At 48.0% G+C, this 17,281-nt stretch overlaps 1 protein-coding gene across 2 annotated transcripts in view; it reads right to left on the bottom strand.

Annotated features, from left to right (window-relative positions):
• The window catches only part of CTNNBIP1 (catenin beta interacting protein 1), a 62,976-nt gene extending 46,013 nt beyond the window's left edge, over positions 1–16,963 (bottom strand). For both annotated transcript variants that reach the window (XM_075550730.1, XM_075550727.1), the window contains exon 1: positions 16,705–16,963. The gene's annotated coding sequence lies outside the window, so the exon portion shown is untranslated. The remainder of the gene's footprint in view (positions 1–16,704) is intronic.
• Positions 16,964–17,281: the final 318 nt, after the last annotated feature.

Here is a 17,281-nt window from a genome sequence, read left to right on the forward strand (position 1 = left end):
TGACGACGACCAACGATCATATCACGTAAAAGCCACAGCTCTCCGTATAAACGAGCCCTGTAAACAAGCTGCTGAGTGAAATGCGTCAGCCATGAAACGGCAGCTACTGCACGATCCATTCATCTGAAACATGGGTGGTTGTTGTGAGGTGCCTTCAAGTCGGCTCCCACGATGGCAACCCTGGCACAACAGAACGAAACACAGCCCTTTTCCAGGGACTGTTCTCTCCTGATAAGCACTTGGCCAAACCAAGTCTCACCACTGGAGTGAGTAAGTGAGGAGTGGGTATATAACCTATCAGATTAGCAGAACCCCCCGCCAAAAAAAAGACAATTTTTGGTCAAGATATGGGTGAAATAAGTCTATTCATATAAGGAACATATATAATGTTATACCCTCATGTAGGACAATGCTCCAGATTCTTAAAATATCTAGAATCTGCAAAATGTTTATAGACCCACTGCTGTTGAATTGACCCTGACTCATAATGATTCCTATAGAGCAGCGGTTCTCAACCTGGGGATCGCAACCCCTTTGAGAGGTCGAATGACCGTCACCTAAGAACATCGGAAGACACATAAATATTTCACAATATTTAATTAATATTGTTTTGTGGTTAATCACTATGCTTTAATTATGTTCCATTTGTAACAATGAAAACTCATCCTGCATATCAGACATTTACATTACAATTCATAATAGTAACAAAATTACAGTTATGAAATAGCAAAGAAAATAATTTTATGGTTGGAGGTCACCACAACATGAGGAAGCGTATTAAAGGGTTGAGGCATTAGGAAGGTTGAGAACCACTGTTATATAGAGTGGCTGAGGTTCCTGTATATCTTTACGGGTGCAGACAACCTCCTTTTTCTCCCACAGTACAAATGGTGGGCTTGAACTGGCAACCTTGCAGTTATCAGTCCAATGCTTACCTGACAGAGCCACCAGGGTTCCTTAATGTATACAGTCCAGAGTTGATGAGTGGTTACCAGGGGTGTGAGGGAAAGAAAGGGAAGGAGGCATTGCTTAGGAGGTACTGAGCTGCAGTGAAGGGTGGGGGAAACTTGAGAAGTAGAGAGTGGTGATGGATGTACAATATGAGTAACTTAATTAATGTCCCTGGGTTGTACATGTAGACAAGTATTGAGATAGCCAATATTCTGTGTTTTATATATATATGATATATATATATCATATATATATTTCACAAAAAGTGCCTATCTAAAAAAAAAAGATCAAAACTCTGCAATGGAAAGAACTATAGTCAAAAGATAAAGACAAAAAGGGAAATATTTATAACATCACAGCCAGAGGGCAAGCTTCCTTAATATACAAAGAACACATGCAGATCAATACGAAAAAGACCAATAACTCAAAAGAGAAATAGACAAAGGATATAAGACTGTTTATACATGGCTTCCAAAAATAGGAAACCCACCAGCAAACCAAACCCCCTGCCATCAAGTCGATTCTGACTCATGGTGACCCAAATGGACTAGGTAGAACGGCCTGACGGGATTTCCAAGGCTAGGAATCTTGACGGAAGCAGACTGCCACATCTTCCTCTTGCAAAAATAGGAAAATAAGACCTACAAGAGGGCTTCAAAGTTTGTGGGAAAATTCCTTTATCTTTGCATTTGTCCAGAACTTCTTGAAGCTCCCTTGTATTTTCTAATAAGGAAAATACAAAATGAAGCCACACGCACTTCTCACTTATAGTTTATTTCGTTATCTAACATTTCACAAATATGACCATAGTAAAAAAATCTATTATCCAGCTAATTTGCACATTAATAGCATATGACTGATAAGAACAAATACCAAGATCCAAGGCCAGAATAACACTGGCTGTGATGTTAAAGTTAAAGCTGGGCCATGATTCTCAGTGATCCAGCAGTTATGTAATGATGTAGTCATCCTCCTTTTGGGGTAATACTGATTTCTGCACACAGACTTGGTCTTTGAAACGTTACCATGTAAGGAAGGGAGGAGTGGGTGTACAACAGCATACTACTTCTCACCTATCAGATTAGCAACAACCAAAAAACTGGACTTTTGGTTGACCAAGAGATGGATGAAATAGGCTTATTCATATAATCTTAGTAGGTACATGTGTTAGTCCAGGTAGACTGGAGAAACAAATTCATAGACACTCAAATGTGTATAGGAAAGAACTTTATATAAAAGAGCAATTGAATATTGAGACAACATCCCCAGCCCAGTACAGATCAAGTCCATAAGTCCGATATTAGCCCATGTCCAATACTAGACCTTAAGTTCCTCTTTAGACTCATAAGCACATATTACTGTGAGATAGTTAAAGATTATTGTGCCAACCTGGCCGATAAACACATGTGGGGTTAATTGAAGGGCAGAGAGGTAAATGGCTCCGTGAGTCTCGCCTTTCCAGTTCTCGGGTCTCTTGCTTTCTCATGGTTGGACCAGGGTGCAGCTGTCTTAGCCAGTTCCCTGCTTCAGTTGGCAAGACTCATTTCCTGCAAGATATCCCTGAGAAGCCACATGGACCTACCCTGGTGTAGCCCTGGGTGCTGGAGCGGCCGCGTGGAGACCCCTGCCAGCGCTGAGATGCTTACAAATTCACTGACTCAGCTTTCCTTCTGCAAAAGACATCATTGGGTGTATTTTGTGAGACGGAGGAGGACTTTGTGGATTGGTGTCGGACATATGGGCTAATGTTGGATTGTGGGCTTGGGTAGCACTGGGTTAGGATGTTTTCTTGATGTACACTTAGCCTTTATATAAAACTCTCTCTTATACATATGGGTTTCTGTAGATTTGTTTCTCTAATGTACACAGACTAACACACACTGATACCAAATGCAGGAAAATCACAGGCCAGTGGGTAGAAGGTCTTGTGGATCCAATGGCAGTGGAAGCATCTCAACGCTGGCACAGGTCTCCACGTGTCTGCTCCAGCTCTCTGAGTGTCTCAACAGCAGGAAAGGGAAGGCAGAGAGTGTGGGTCTGGCTTCCAGTGAGCTATTTATCTCCCACACACTCCAAATGAGATCATCAAGCTGCGACCTGATTGACAGGCTAAACTCTGCCCCTGCACTCAAGTTGACAGGAGATAATGTAACTGCCACAGCACATAAAAGGTTATATCCTCATGGAGGACAATTTGGCAACACTAAAATTTTAAACATATATGGCAGTGAGCCAAAAAGTATTGCTGCTAACATGTCAGTTCATACACGCAGAGATTTATTCCAAGCAAAGCATGTTTAAACATGTCTCTGAGATCAGTGGGTGGCTGCAGGCAAGTTCTTTAGGTAAATACATGTGTCTTAGTCTCATCAGGGTATCTTCAAAAAATCAAATCAAAACAGTGGCTTCTAAAGGAATCTGCTGGGCCAGTTCAAGTCAAGGCAGAGCAGTCAGTGCAGAAGGGTCTGGTGACTGGTTTGGGACTCTGCAGGTGTCATCTTGATAGATTTTCTTAAAGGACCGAGGACAATCACAGGGGCTTCTTAGGAAGAAGTTTTAAGAAAACTGAACAGTGCACTGATGAGGAAAAGGGCAAAAAAGTTGAGCCAAGGGATTTTTCTCCATCACGAGAATGTATCTGTTCATTCTTCGAGGCGTAGCAAGGGCTCTCTACCTGGCTGTTAGCAGTCTAGTGCTTGGTCCACTTGGCCACCAGGCCTCCTTAAATGTTCTCCAATAGGGACTGCTCAAATAAATTGAAGTCTAACCAACCAGTAGATGCACGGGGCCAGTAAGAAGCACGAGAGACTCCAAAGGCCCTTCCAGAATTACTTAACCTCTCTTGAGCCTCAGTTTACTCTCCATAAGGTGGAGCTGTTACTTTATAGAGTTGATGTGAGGAGAAGACGGGGCTTTCTACTAGTGTAAAGAGTCTAGGAGACCCAAAAGGGCAGTTCTACCTTGTCCTCTAGGGTTGCTATGAATCGACATCAACTCAATGGCAGTGAGTTTGGTTTTGGGGTTTACCCAGTTGATGTAAGGAATGAATCCCTATGAATAAAGCATTCCTAATAATGCCCAGCACGCAAGGAGTGCTCAATGAGCACCAGCTAAATGCCAACCTAACCCGCGGTCAGCCGGTCTATTCTGCATTCTCCCTAGAGTTTCCTGTGGAACAAGTGGTGGGTTTGAACTGCTGACCTTGTGGTTCGCAGCTCAACACATAACCAATTACACCATCAGGTCTCCTGAAATGATGATAGTGATGACAGTAATGCCAAGGACAGTAGTACAGCATGCGTTCCAGTGTTTACTGTTAAGTGGACAAAGAAAAGTAGCGCACTGTGCATTACAGTGTTGAAAGTACCACAGTGGAGGAGGTGTCTGTGTGCATGTGTGAGTGTTGCCCATGCACGCGACATACTTGCCTATGTGCACAGCACCTCTGGGAGATGCACGAGGCGCAGGTTAACACTCGGGTATGGGAGGGGAGACAGGTGGCTGCACACCCAGAAAGATGACCTAGTTTCACTCTCTAGCCTTTTGGACCCTTTGTCTATCACCTGCTCAACCAAATAAAGGATTTCTTTTGCAAAGAAGTGGAATGAAGTCAGAGTTAAAGAACAACCATTCATCTAGGTAGTCCCACCAGCTCGGTGCAAGGTCTAATGTTGAGAATTTCATTAGCAGCCTAAGAGACTTCTTCCCTTCCTGGCCAGACGGCAAAACACTGAAACACATAAATGTGAAAGGGAGTGGGCACTGCACATGTTCCACCTGACTGCACTCCAGAGGGTCCCAGCATCAGTTCCAGAAGGCTGCTGCTCCTGTAGGCAGGAGGCACTCTGGGTGCTGGAGAGGCACCCCATAGCCAAGTTGCTTGCTGCTGAGCCCCACCATGCTCTAAAAGTCACCAGGACTCTAATCTTCTTTTGGTCCCTCAGAAACAGGCCAGGTTCCCTGAGGCTGCTAACAGCGTGGGCAGACAATAGGGTGTGTGTGTGTGTGCCTATGTATCTGTGTATACAGGTGTATATATTGGCTACGTGTGCAGGCACACACAGATGCACGTGCAAGTATGTGTATGTGCACACGTGTGTACACCTGAGTGTGTGTGTGTGTGTGTGTGTGTGTGTACCCTGGCTCAGTTCAGAAGCCAAGACAGTGTGGGGTATCAAACAGTCAGGACACATAGGTCTGTGGTCACCAGCCCAGCTGGCACTGACCGTGGCAGCATCCCTGCCTTTCTCCCTCCTTAGTAAATGAGATCGGATCATCCAGGGGCTCAGAAATGAGTTCAGGTTGGTACAGTGAATGGCTCACAGCTTTATGTATTTAAATGCTCCTCCACCCTGACCCAAAAACACACCTAAAAGGAAAGCATAATCTCACAAATGGAAAATGATAAAAATCACCTCAACCTGGAGCGAGCAGCAGAAACCTCAGGGGTCCGAGGCAGGCAGGCTCTCCCTCCTACTCCTGCACCAGGAGATTCTGGGAGGGCAGGGGCCAGAAGGGCCAGAAGGTCAAGGCTGGCCCCTCTCCATGGAAACCAAATCCAGGCTTTGCCTGGTGATTGAGCAGGAAGGGAAGGGCGGGGTCCACACTGTGGGGGCACTAGAATCCGCAGGGACACGGATCTCTACAGGAAGCTGGCTTGCAGAATGACAAGATGGTAACTTCATCAGCTCGACTGGTTATTCAGCGCAGGGGCACGGAGCTCGAATTCCAGCAGCGGGCAGCAGGAAACATGTGGGTTGGCCGCCTGGGCAGGACTCAGGCTACAAGAACCTTAATTGGAGCCAGCTCCTAAAGCCTCCCACCCAGACCTCCCTGTGGGAGAGGATGTGGAAGTGGGTCACCCGCTCCCACTGCTGGGCTCCAGGTGCTGCAAGTGACCTGGTCCCCTCAGGGTGCCGACACAAGCAGCTGGTTAGCAGAAAGGCACTGTGCAGAGGGACACGTCAGAGCTGGGTAAAAATAATATCACCCAGAGCACAGCACACTGTCCTGCACCCCCTCTCAATGGTGTGTGGGATGCTGCCTGCCCCAGCTCAGACCATGGAGAAAGGCAGCACACAGAACAAGCTGTGCTTTCCCAGGTAACGCTGGGCCAACCTAGCTCAGTCTGAGACCTGCAAGCCCGGGAAGAGAAAGGACCCTGCTTCACTCTGCTGTGCAGTTCCTTCCCAAGCCCAGAGAGGCCACACCTGGGACTGCCATGTGGCCAGCCACACACACCCCCAACACCTCCCCCTCCCCAAGACTGCTGCTTGCCACCAGATGCCTGCTTTCCACAGTTGGCAGAGGGAGGCCTGCAGGCAGGAAAAGAACACGGACCATTAGAGAAGCCAGGTTGGTGGCAAACTTCAAACTCCAGCTTTCCCAAGCGAAAGCTCCGGGAAGAGCTCACAGCCAGGCCCGGTCCTCCCTGGCTTGAACTCAAGTGGCAGTGAAAGGGTTAGTCTGGAGGGGAGTCTTTCTCACTGGCCAGGGTTGCCAAGGTGCCAAGTGTTTCTAAAGATGCCCACACTGAGTGCAGCTTTGGTCAGGTGTGACACAGAGGGCTTTAATTCCTTAACCCTTGCCTTGTTCTCCTAGGTAGCCAACACACCTCTCACCTTATAGTCCACCCAGGAGCAGGCAGGTCCCCCTGGAACTGATACCCTGCCTCTCCGCTCGGGAGTTCAAAATACTCTCAGTAATAGTCTCTCACAGAGAACCAAGTTCATGCAATCCCAACTAGATAAAAGTCTCCTTGGACCTAGACTATGAACTTGGCACAGGGAGGAACTAATTTCATTCTGTGGACCACAGTTTTCCCACTGCCTATGCTGGTGCTTAGGAGCCCTAGAAGCGTAGTGAGCTTGGAGTTGGGCTGCTAACCCCAGTGTGACCAGTTCAAACCCACTAGTGACTCTGAGGGAGAAAGAGGACGTTTTATGCTCCCATAAAGCTTTACAGCTTTAGTAACCCACGGGACTTTCTACTCTGTCCTATAGGGTTGCTGTGAATTGGAATCAACTTGTTGCCAGTAAATGTGGGGCTTTCCCCCGCCACCCAGAACAGATATTTCTTGAACTACTTGATGCAAGGCACTGCGCTAGACCTGGAAAGGGAGTGGTGAGGCTGCCCTGTCTCTAGGAGCTCACAATCTAAAAGGTTGTTTTTTGTTTTTATGGTGATGCTTAGATCACAGTGAAAGCTCAATGAATATTTACTCCACACCATCTGTCAGTTTGTCGTTCTGCGGCAGCTTGCACATTACTACGACGCTGGAAGCTATGCTATTGCCGGGCTGCAAATGCCAGCAGGGTGGGCATGTTTCAGCAGAGCTCCCAAACTAAGATAGCCCAGGAAGAAAGGTTTGGCAATCTACTCCTGAAGTTGAGCCAATGAAAACTCTTAGGAGTGTTCACAGCCTCACGGAGCTCACTGCTCTTGAGTCTATTCTGACTCATGAGCCTATAGGACAGAGTAAAACTCTCCCTCCACCCCGTTTGGTTTTCCAAGGCTATAAATCTTTTTGAGAGCAGAGAGCCTCATCTTTCTTCTGCAAAGCAGCTAGTGGTTTTGAACGGCTGACCTTGCGGTTAGCAGCCCAACTCATAACCCACTACATCACCTGGGCTCCTCAGAGCAGAGCACTATCCAATATAGAGCTGGAGGCTAAGCTCCTTGGGTTAGGAGGCCGTCAAAATACACAGTGGCCACAACAGTCAACTCCAATGCGCAATGACCGTGAAGATGGTGCTGGACTGGGCAGCGCTTGTTCTGTAGTCCATGGGCTTGCCTTGAGTTGGAGCTGACTCAGTAGCAACTACAAACATTTGTTAAATGAATCCGTGAATAAAGAGAAGGGAGGGAAGGAGAAGAGAAGCCACCCATCTCGGCTTGGCATCTCTGTGCATCCTGGTCTGATGGGCTAACGACATCACAGCAAGGATCAGCAGCCAAGCCCTTCTGCCAGTGTGTCGGTCCTGCCACCAGCGCCTCACTACTGTTATACTGCACAAACCCCCACCTGCCCGCAAATGCTCACCCACGACAACACCGATGGCGTGACTTTGTTTCATGAGCTTTGAATATGTTTTCAGGAGAGCTCAGTCCCTGGAAAAGGACCCCACATTTGGTAAAATGGAGAGTCAGCGATAAGCAGGAAGACTCTTACTGAGGTGGATTAACACAGGAGCTGCAGCAATGGGCTCAAGCTTAACAACCAGGTGCGGACGGCGCGCAGCGCGTGGAGTTTCCTTCTGCAGGTACGGAGGGTCCCTAAGAGGCGGAATGGACCGGATGGCACGGAACATCAACAAGCCCACTGCAGAGGGACACCCTCCCTCTGAGGGCTGTGGTCTTTAATAAGACTTGGTGGAGAATTGGGCATAATAGGTCGTTAATAACTGTGTACAGCAACACTTGGTACTCAGTTCCCTTTCATAAAACAAGTTCAAAAGCACGTTGGCTCAAACATCATAATGGCCTTGGGAGCTATGAAGGCCCAGCATCATTATCTCCATGTACGGTTAGGGAGAGTAAGGCAAAGGGAGGTTAATTAGCTTGCCCTAGGTCAGATGAGACCAGGAACGGGTCTAGGCTCCCAACCCTTTGTGGCAGCAGCAGTAAGCTCACGCTGGCACCCTGAGGATCCTACCCACACGGGGCACTGCAGGGAGGGATTTTTCCCCTCCTCTCTAGTTTCTGCTGAGACGCAACAGAAAACACGGTGCCCGGAACTCACAGGAGCCGTTTGCCTGAGTGCGAATCCTGCCTCTGCCCCGGCCTTGCTTTGCCTCAGACAAGACACTGGACCTTCCCAGACCTCCGTTCTCACCTTGTCAAATGGTCATAAGAGGACTAACTCCGGAAATGACGTGAGGATGACATGCGAGGGAGTGGGGCAAACACCCCTGACATTAATTCCTCGTTTTCTAAATGAGGACGTGTCACTCTCATAAGGCCAGCTGCATGAGAAAAATGCGGCACCCACTCCGGGTTTAGTTTTTACAAGGCTACCGGTGACAATACCACTACAGCCCTATGTAGATGGTGTCCACTCACCCATGGTGTATTCTCAGGTAAGCAGAGGGGGAAGCAGATGGCCCTGAGTGTGGACCTGAAAAGTTCTCAACGACACCCCGTCTAAAGTAGCCCCAGATATCCAATGCCATCCAAGGCTCTGCTGGTAAGCCCTCCGGGATTTCATATACAGAAAATCATACAAAACAAAACACACACAGAACCACACAAAGCAAACAAACAAAACAACAACCTAACAAGGACTACACAAATCATTAAAAAAAAAAACTCAAACAAAGAGAGAGCAGAAAATACTAAAAACTTTAAAGGGATCACAAGGAGGATCAAATGATAGGTTATTACATTTTAACTAAACGACATTTTCCATAATTGACTTTACACTGCTACCTGATAGCAGGACTATTCATAACCTTCGACTGTGGTCAGAGGGGACTCACCAGAGACTTGATCCTTGTGGGGACCCTGCAAATGGATTTGGGGTTTCCACTGTCATCCACAGCTTTCTGCAAACCGGGTGCTCACAATTTAAGCTCTGATCCTACTCCCTCCTTCAGATTTGGGTTTTATTATTTACAATCCTTAAATCACACAGGATAGTGTGCTTCTTCCATGTGGACTTAGTTGATGCCTCACTTAAATGGCTGTTTGGTTTAAGACAAGCCTCTAAGACCCCAGATATTATTCTTTCTGATGGCTGGGTACCATCTAGTTTCTTCACCACACTGTGTATAGCACCCTATCTTCAATGATTTCTTCATGACAACAAACATCAATTAGAGCCATGTCATAAGAATTGATTGGTTTTAGACTGGGACTAGAATTAAGTGTGAGCCCCAAATCCATTCATATATCTATGTGGGTTTTTTAAATCATTTTATTGAGGGCTCGTATAACTCTTATCAATCTATACACCCATCCATTGTGTCAAGCACATTTGTATACATGTTGTCTTCATCATTCTCAAAACATTATCTATGTTTTATATATGTCTCTGATTCACTTTAGAGACATTATTATTTTATGATAGAGAACATTACAAAGCATCCCCCTGGGGCATAAAGTAATTCTATGGATTGTGTCATTAATTTAGCTTATGGTGTAGAATTTAAAACATTGTTGAGAAAAGGAAATTAGACAAGTATAGGCTGGCTTCAGACTATAATACACGAATTTCTGACTTACACAGATAGCACCCTTAAGTTACACAAACAATGAGTGTTGGTAATAGGGCAAAGCTTTCAGGAACACTCATTGACAAGGGCAGAGCCATGGCAAGGCAGTAAATGTGGATGGGAGCAGAGGAGAATCTGCACAGAGGTGGACTTGTGCTGCTGGTCTTAGAGCTAGCAGTCCAGTGCTTGCCCAACAGCACCGCCAGGACTCCTTGTCCCACGAAAGTGCCAGTCCTATGGGTGAGTGTGTGGGGTGCCCTTGTGTATGTGCATGTGGAGGACAGCAGCAACCCTTCAAAGTTACTAAAGAGTCATGGCCAAACAATGAGACTTGAACTCATGCAGAGGTGGGCAGGGAACATGAGTGTCCCACAGTGTAAGACAAGATTCCAACAACTAGTGACACTCATTCAACTCAAGAAAGGCTTCCGACTTACACATTCAAGGAGCACAAGAAAGCAAAATGTACTGTATACACTCGAGTGTAGGCTGACCTGAATAGCATCTGAGACATCTAATTTTACCACAAAAATTGCATTAAAATGTGCTGAAAGATTTGGCTTATACATGAGTATATACGTTAGGATACACAGATGCACGCACGCAAGCACACACACACATTCATACACAAACTTCATTATGTAACCAGAACTCTGAGCATCTAATTGGTATTACTTAATTCTACCAACAGCTCCACACTTGTTATTACCGTATATACTCATGTATAAGCCGAGCTTTTCAGCACATTTTAATGCAGTTTTGTGGGAAAAAAGTAGGTGCCACTGCTGATATTTGGGTCGGCTTAAACTACAGCATATATGGTAATTTACAGATGGGACACTGAGGCACAAAGCAGTTACCTGCTGAAGGTCACCCAGCTCAGAATGACAGAACCAAGATCCCAACCCAGATAGTGTTCATGCAGAGCCCACCCTCTGATTAAGAGCTAGACTCTATAATTGCTGAGTGTCATATAATTCCTGTCAGCCCCCACAGCACCTGCTCCCTGTGGGCAGGGCTGGAGAGTGAGCAGATCCACTCAGGAAGGGCTGGCCAGTGCTATGGGCAGGGTGAGCTGAAGTGCCCTGGTGAGAAATCCACCAAAAGAATGCACCTGCACCCATTTGCTGGTAGGATCACAAAAGGGTGTGGCCATCATGGAAAATCATTTGGAGGTCCTCAGAAAGTTAGACATAGATCTCCCACAGGACTCAGGATTCCAATATAGGCATGTGCCCCCAAAGAATTAAAAGCAGGATCACACACAGAAGTGTGTAGCACAATGCTCACTGCAGCACCATTCTCCATACCCCAAAGGTAGGAACAACCCAAGCGCATATTCAGCTGATGAATGGATACACAAACTGTGGCATGTCCATACAATGGCAAATTACTCAGCCACGAAGACAAATGAAGTCCCTGATAGATGCTGCGCCACCGATGAACCCTGACGACATCATGTTCAATGAAGTAAGGGCAAATACTGTATAATCCCCCTTAAATGAAACAGGCAAATAGTAGAGATGAAATTTTATTAGTTTAGTAGGAAGGAAGGAGAGGAGTCTGCTTAGTCAGGGGTCCTCACATTTTTTAAATAGGGGCCAGTTCACTGTCCCTCAGACCTGTTGGAGGCCGGACTGTAGTTTAAAAAAAAAAACTATGAACAAATTCCTATGCACACTGCACATATCTTATTTTGAAGTAAAAACACAAACGGGGCAAAAACACCCAGCGGGCCGTAGTTTGAGGACGCCTGGCTTACAGGGTCATGAGTTTCCATCAATGGTGGTAGAATTTAGAAACAGAAAATCGTGATAGTTGTACAACATAATGAACATAAGTAATGTCACTGAATTGCATATGTAAAAACCAGTGAATTGTTTTTATATGATGCTTGGTTAGACATATTTTTACTACAATCAAACTTTTTTTTTTTTAAAGCAAGGTCTGATGAAAAGACAGGAGTAGGGTCAGAAGTCATTGGTTCTGGTTTTCGGGGCTACAAGATACTCAGGCAAGTCAATCTACATCCGAGGGGCTCCCACTTTGTGCAGGGCAGTGCTATAGATGCAATGAGGGGTGCAGAGATGGGCCCAGTGGAGATCCTGGCCCCCGGAAGCTTAGGATCATGAGTTCCCTGGAACTGAAACAGGAAGTGGAACATGATAGGCACTAAACGTGACAGGCACCAAAATGTAGAAACGAGGAGCCACAGGCTCCACCGTAAAAGGAGGAGGGCTGACCATGCAAGCCCCAAGGTTTTCCCACCCTGACCTATTATGATAGCCCAGACTTGGAGGGAGAGGGAGGTCACGTTTAATCCTGGTTAGTGCATCATGTCCATGGCCACAGAGTTGTTCTCCCAACCACCGTGAGCACAGTCTCCATTACTCTGGGCAACATCTGACAACAGAGGTGCCCACTGAAATGAGGCAGCCAGAAACAGGAAGCAAGCCCCACACATTCTGCCCTCCTTAGTTTAATTGGTGTGATTTCCCTCCTTAATTTAACTTCTTCCTTTTAAAAATGCAATCATTTTGTGTGTGTATGAATTAGGTGTGAGACGGTTACATTGCAGACCTTTAACTCTGCATTTAATAGTTAAAACCACGCATCACCATCCCCACTCCCCCATATTCTATCCCATGCCCCTCTCCTGATCCTCTTCTTCCTCTTCTGGGCCTCTAGCCCCGCCCCCTTTCAGCCAAGTCAATATCTGACAACTGTCTAGTCTGTTGCTTATCTTCCCACCATGGCCCTCTCTCCCTTGGGAACCTCCCAAGTGTGTGCCTGTGGGTGTGCAAGTCTGTCTTCGTTTTCATCCTTATGGAAGTAGTCTCAGACAATATTCGCCCTTCCAGGTCCAGCTGTGTCATGAGGTGCTTTGTGGTGTCCCTGTTTTTGAACGCTACATAGTATTCTATTGTGTGTATGTGCCAAAGCTTCTTTATCCAGTCTGATGGGCATTTCTTGCTATTGTTTCCAACTTCTTGCTAATGTGAGCAGTGCTATGCTTGTGTTATGTTCATGTCGTGACTCCTTCTTCTTGAGGGGAGGAAGTAATACACACACACACACACCACCCCACCCCCAGCAGAGAGATTGCTGGATTTTATGGAATTTCTAGTCCCAGGCCCATTGGTTTTTAAAAGCACAAATCCTTTACCAGGAAGGAGAGGGGAGCCTGTCCTGTGAGGATGTTGTTTAAAATGTGCATCTTCTATAAGTAAAATCTTAAAGCTCTTCAGAAGGTTAAGCTCAAGGGCATCACCTTACTTGATTCATAGCTGATCCCTAGCATCTAACACAGTACCTGGTATATAGCAGATGCTGAACGAGATTGGCTTAATTGGTCTGAGCTTGGAATGGTCTAGAACAGTGGTTCTCAACCTCCCTAATGCTGCAACCCTTTAATGCAGTTCCTCATGTTGTGGTGACACCCCCAACCAAAAAATTATTTTCATTGCTACTTCGTAACTGTAATTTTGCTACTGTTGTGAATCGGGCGACCCCTGTGAAAGGGTCGTTTGACCCCCAAAGGGGTTGCAACCCACAGGTTGAGAACCGCTGGTCTAGATATTCTCTACTCAATATGTGTCAGCCTGTGGTCTCCCAAATCATTAAGTGGTACAAAATTAACATAGCTACTAACCTAGAGGTTTGAATCCACCCAGGGGTGCCTTAGAAGAAAAGCCAGTGATCTATTTCCAAAAAAGTCCACCAATGAAAACATAACAGAACTGGTCACCTACAAAAGATAACCGGCCTCCTCCCAAAAGATGCCATCGTGAGAGGAATCCAGAAGGGTGGTAGAGCTGTGAAAGGGCTTGAGTCATACAAGGTAAACAGTCACATGAAGAGGAACAAATAAATTATTGGGCCCTATTGTGCTGCTAACCACAAAGATCAGTAGTTTGAACCCACCAATCACTCTGAGGGAGAAAGACTAGGCTTTCTGCTTCTGTAAAGAATTACAACAGCATTGTTTCACAAAATGGGTGCTACCACCTGCTGGAGGTCACTCGCTGGACCCTTCCAGGGGAGATACAAGAGCAGATACCCACACTTTATCCTGGATTATGTGCTAAAGGACCAAAGTTTGTCATTGCCAGGGAAGTGCTTTGTTTGTTTTGCTTAAGAGAGGGGAGCCCATAGGTTCCCCTTTTTCAGAATTAAAAAAAATTTACTCAGCACTCCCCCTGGCAATGAAACACTTTTATACTCAAGCCCACAGTACAGGATAAAGTGCAGGTGTCTGCTTTTGCAACCCCGCCTCCAACCTTGGGGGTTCCAACATCCTCCAGTACTGCTCGCTTCAGGAAACACTGATGAGCAGTCAAAGAAGGTCCAAAGGGGCAGGTCTAATCAGCCCTGTCCGATCCCTGTGAGTTGGAATCTACTTGATTAGCAGGGAGGTTACTACTTCAAATTCAGTTGAATTAAAGTTGTTTTCCCCACTTAGTATAGAAAGAAGAAATAAAGCGGTTATTTTTATTTCTGGCCTCCCCCTCCCCAAAAGAGCAAACCCTACAGAGCAGTTTAACTCAGACATACACTGAGCGGCCATGAGTTGAAATGGACCCAGCGGCAACTGGCTGCCTGCCTGAGCTCCCCACAGCTCTGCTCTACAGCTCTCAGCCTCTCCCAGAGGGAGTAGCCTGCTTCCAGCTTCTCTCTCCACTCCACCACTACCACCACCACCCTGGTCCCCCGAGCCACCATCAGCTTTTGCCCAGTGACTACCACTATCTATCCCCCAAGGGGCTTCCTGCTTCTACTTTTCTGTCTCCACACAGAAGCCACAGTGATCTCTTTAACCTTAAATTAGATGGTATCATCTCCCTCAAGATCCCCCAATGGTTTCCAACTTCTCTTGCAATAAACTCCAAAGAAAAATTTTAGGACTGAAAAATTCTTACATGTCCTGTTCCCTTCCTGTGTTCATAGTACTTGTCAAGACTGAAATAATCCTGTTCACTTGTTGCCTTGCTTGGGGTCTGCTTTGCCGCCCCTTTAGGAAGTCAAAAAGGAGCATGGATGGTGTAGTGGGTGACGAGCTGGGCTGCTAGTTACAAGGTCGGCGGTTCAAACCCACCAGCCGCTCTGTGGAAGAAAGATGAGGCTTCCAGCTGAAGTAAAGATTCACAGCCTTGGAGACCTACAGGGCAGTTCCAATCTGTACTGCAGGGTCACTATGGATCAAAATTGACTCAATGGCAGCGTTTGTTTTAATATATTAGAATGTAAGCCTCAAGCTGGCTTCTTCCCTGCTATGTCCTCAGTGGAATGGTACCAGGCAGATACTATTTGCTATGTTTTGCAGGCATGAGTGAATGAATGTCCATTTCCCAAAGGATATTGACACAATAATCACTAGCTCCACCCCCAAAACATGAATGACACACTGGCTTTTAACAGTCAGACCTCTTACTTGCTATTCAAAGTCCTGCTTTAAATGAGAGAAGGCTGTTGGTATCTCTGAGCATGAATGTCACAAAAGATCAGTATGACTTGCAGCTTCAACCAAGAACTAATACTCAGTGCTTATAAGCTCAAACTGAGCCTCCAGGTCCCTTACCAACACACCCTGTACCTCAATTTACCCAGCAGTCAGTCAGGCACGCATCCCACAGCCCTCTGAGTGACAGCACACAAAATCATTAACAGCTCTAGCATACTTAGATCCTCAGATAGGAGGTGCTGCAAGCCACAAGCTCATTATGCCTAAAACTCTTGTATTTGCTGCCAACACAGGCCCCCTCACCATCTCAAGAGTCATCCAGCCAGCAGGTACTGCTCAGACAAGTTCTGCATAGAGAGGGATGGGCTTGGGGCCTAACAGGGCCTGGGTGTCCCCACCTAAGTGTCAGAGTTACCAACTTCAAGAAAAAGCAAGTGGTTAAGGACTGGAGTGGGAAACCGACGGGCGAGGTGCAGTTTTGGGATGTAGGTGGTTAATTTTGCAGGCTCACATTTACAAGCCATTCAGGTGAGACCTTGCCTGCAGGTGTACCTTCCAGGAACTCCCCAGGGGAAGAAGAGGGAATGGGGAAACCGTCAAACACCAGGCCAGCCTAAGCAGGGCTGGAGGAAGGGTGGCCCAGGCGCAGGACCCAGGAATCATTTAGTTTGGGGAAGCATGGAGGGAGCGCGACACAGAGGGTAAGTGAGGGTCAGGATGCTGAATGTGGGGCGCAGATGAGAGACGAGGCAGGGGGCTGATAGGCGATGACAACCCATGCGGTCGGTCGCGGTGGGGTGAGCCACAGGGTGGGTGGCACGGACACCTGTGGAGGCGCCCCGTGGCGCAGGTGAGAAAAGCAGGAGGGTCCACGGCGGGGTTGGGGCACAGGCGGCGGCGGGCCCTGCGGGGCAGAGGCCGGGCCCAGGCAGGTCGCGGCCCCGCGGGGCCGGGCGGTGGGGCTGAGCAGGTCGAGGGCACCCCCCGCAGCCCCTCCCCGGGAGACAAAGGGCCGGCGGCTCCCCGGGCACCGACACGGCTTGGCCCGGGCGCTGCAGGGTGGGCCGGCCTCGCGCTTACCTGGGCCGCCCAGCCGGCAGGCGGCGGGGCTGTGGGTCCGGGGCGCGATGGCCTGTTCCAGGGGGCGCACGGCCCGAGCGGCGGCGGCGGCGGCGGCAGCGGCAGAGCAGCGGGAGCAGCCACCTCAGCCTCCGCCTCCCGCTCCGTGAGTCACCGCGGCGGTGAGGGAGGGAGGCGCCAGGGCGCCGGGGGAGGGACCGGCGGAGGGGATGGCATAGGCTCCTCACGGGCGGCGGAGGCGCGGCGACGGCTCCGCCAGGGGGGAGGGGGCCATAGGGAGCCGGGGCGCTGGGGCGGAGCCTCGGCGTGTGGGCGGAGCGCAAGTCGTTAAATCAGACCAGGGGCGGGGCCTCCTGCTACTGGGCGGGTCCTTCGAGGCGTACGGGAACGATCATTGGTTAATTCGGGCCCAGGGGTGGGACTCCAGGCTGCGGGGAGCGTCCTTCGGAGAGCCCAGGGCCTTGTATTGGGCGCTTTCGAATGTGGGCGTGGCCTTGACAGGTGGGCGGGGCCACACGGTGGGCGGGTGGAACTGAACCACGGGTGCAGGCCTTGTCCGAGCTGGAAAGCAAAGGGG

Source organism: Tenrec ecaudatus, chromosome 1 (genome assembly GCF_050624435.1).
Source record: "Tenrec ecaudatus isolate mTenEca1 chromosome 1, mTenEca1.hap1, whole genome shotgun sequence".
NCBI lineage: Eukaryota > Metazoa > Chordata > Mammalia > Afrosoricida > Tenrecidae > Tenrec > Tenrec ecaudatus.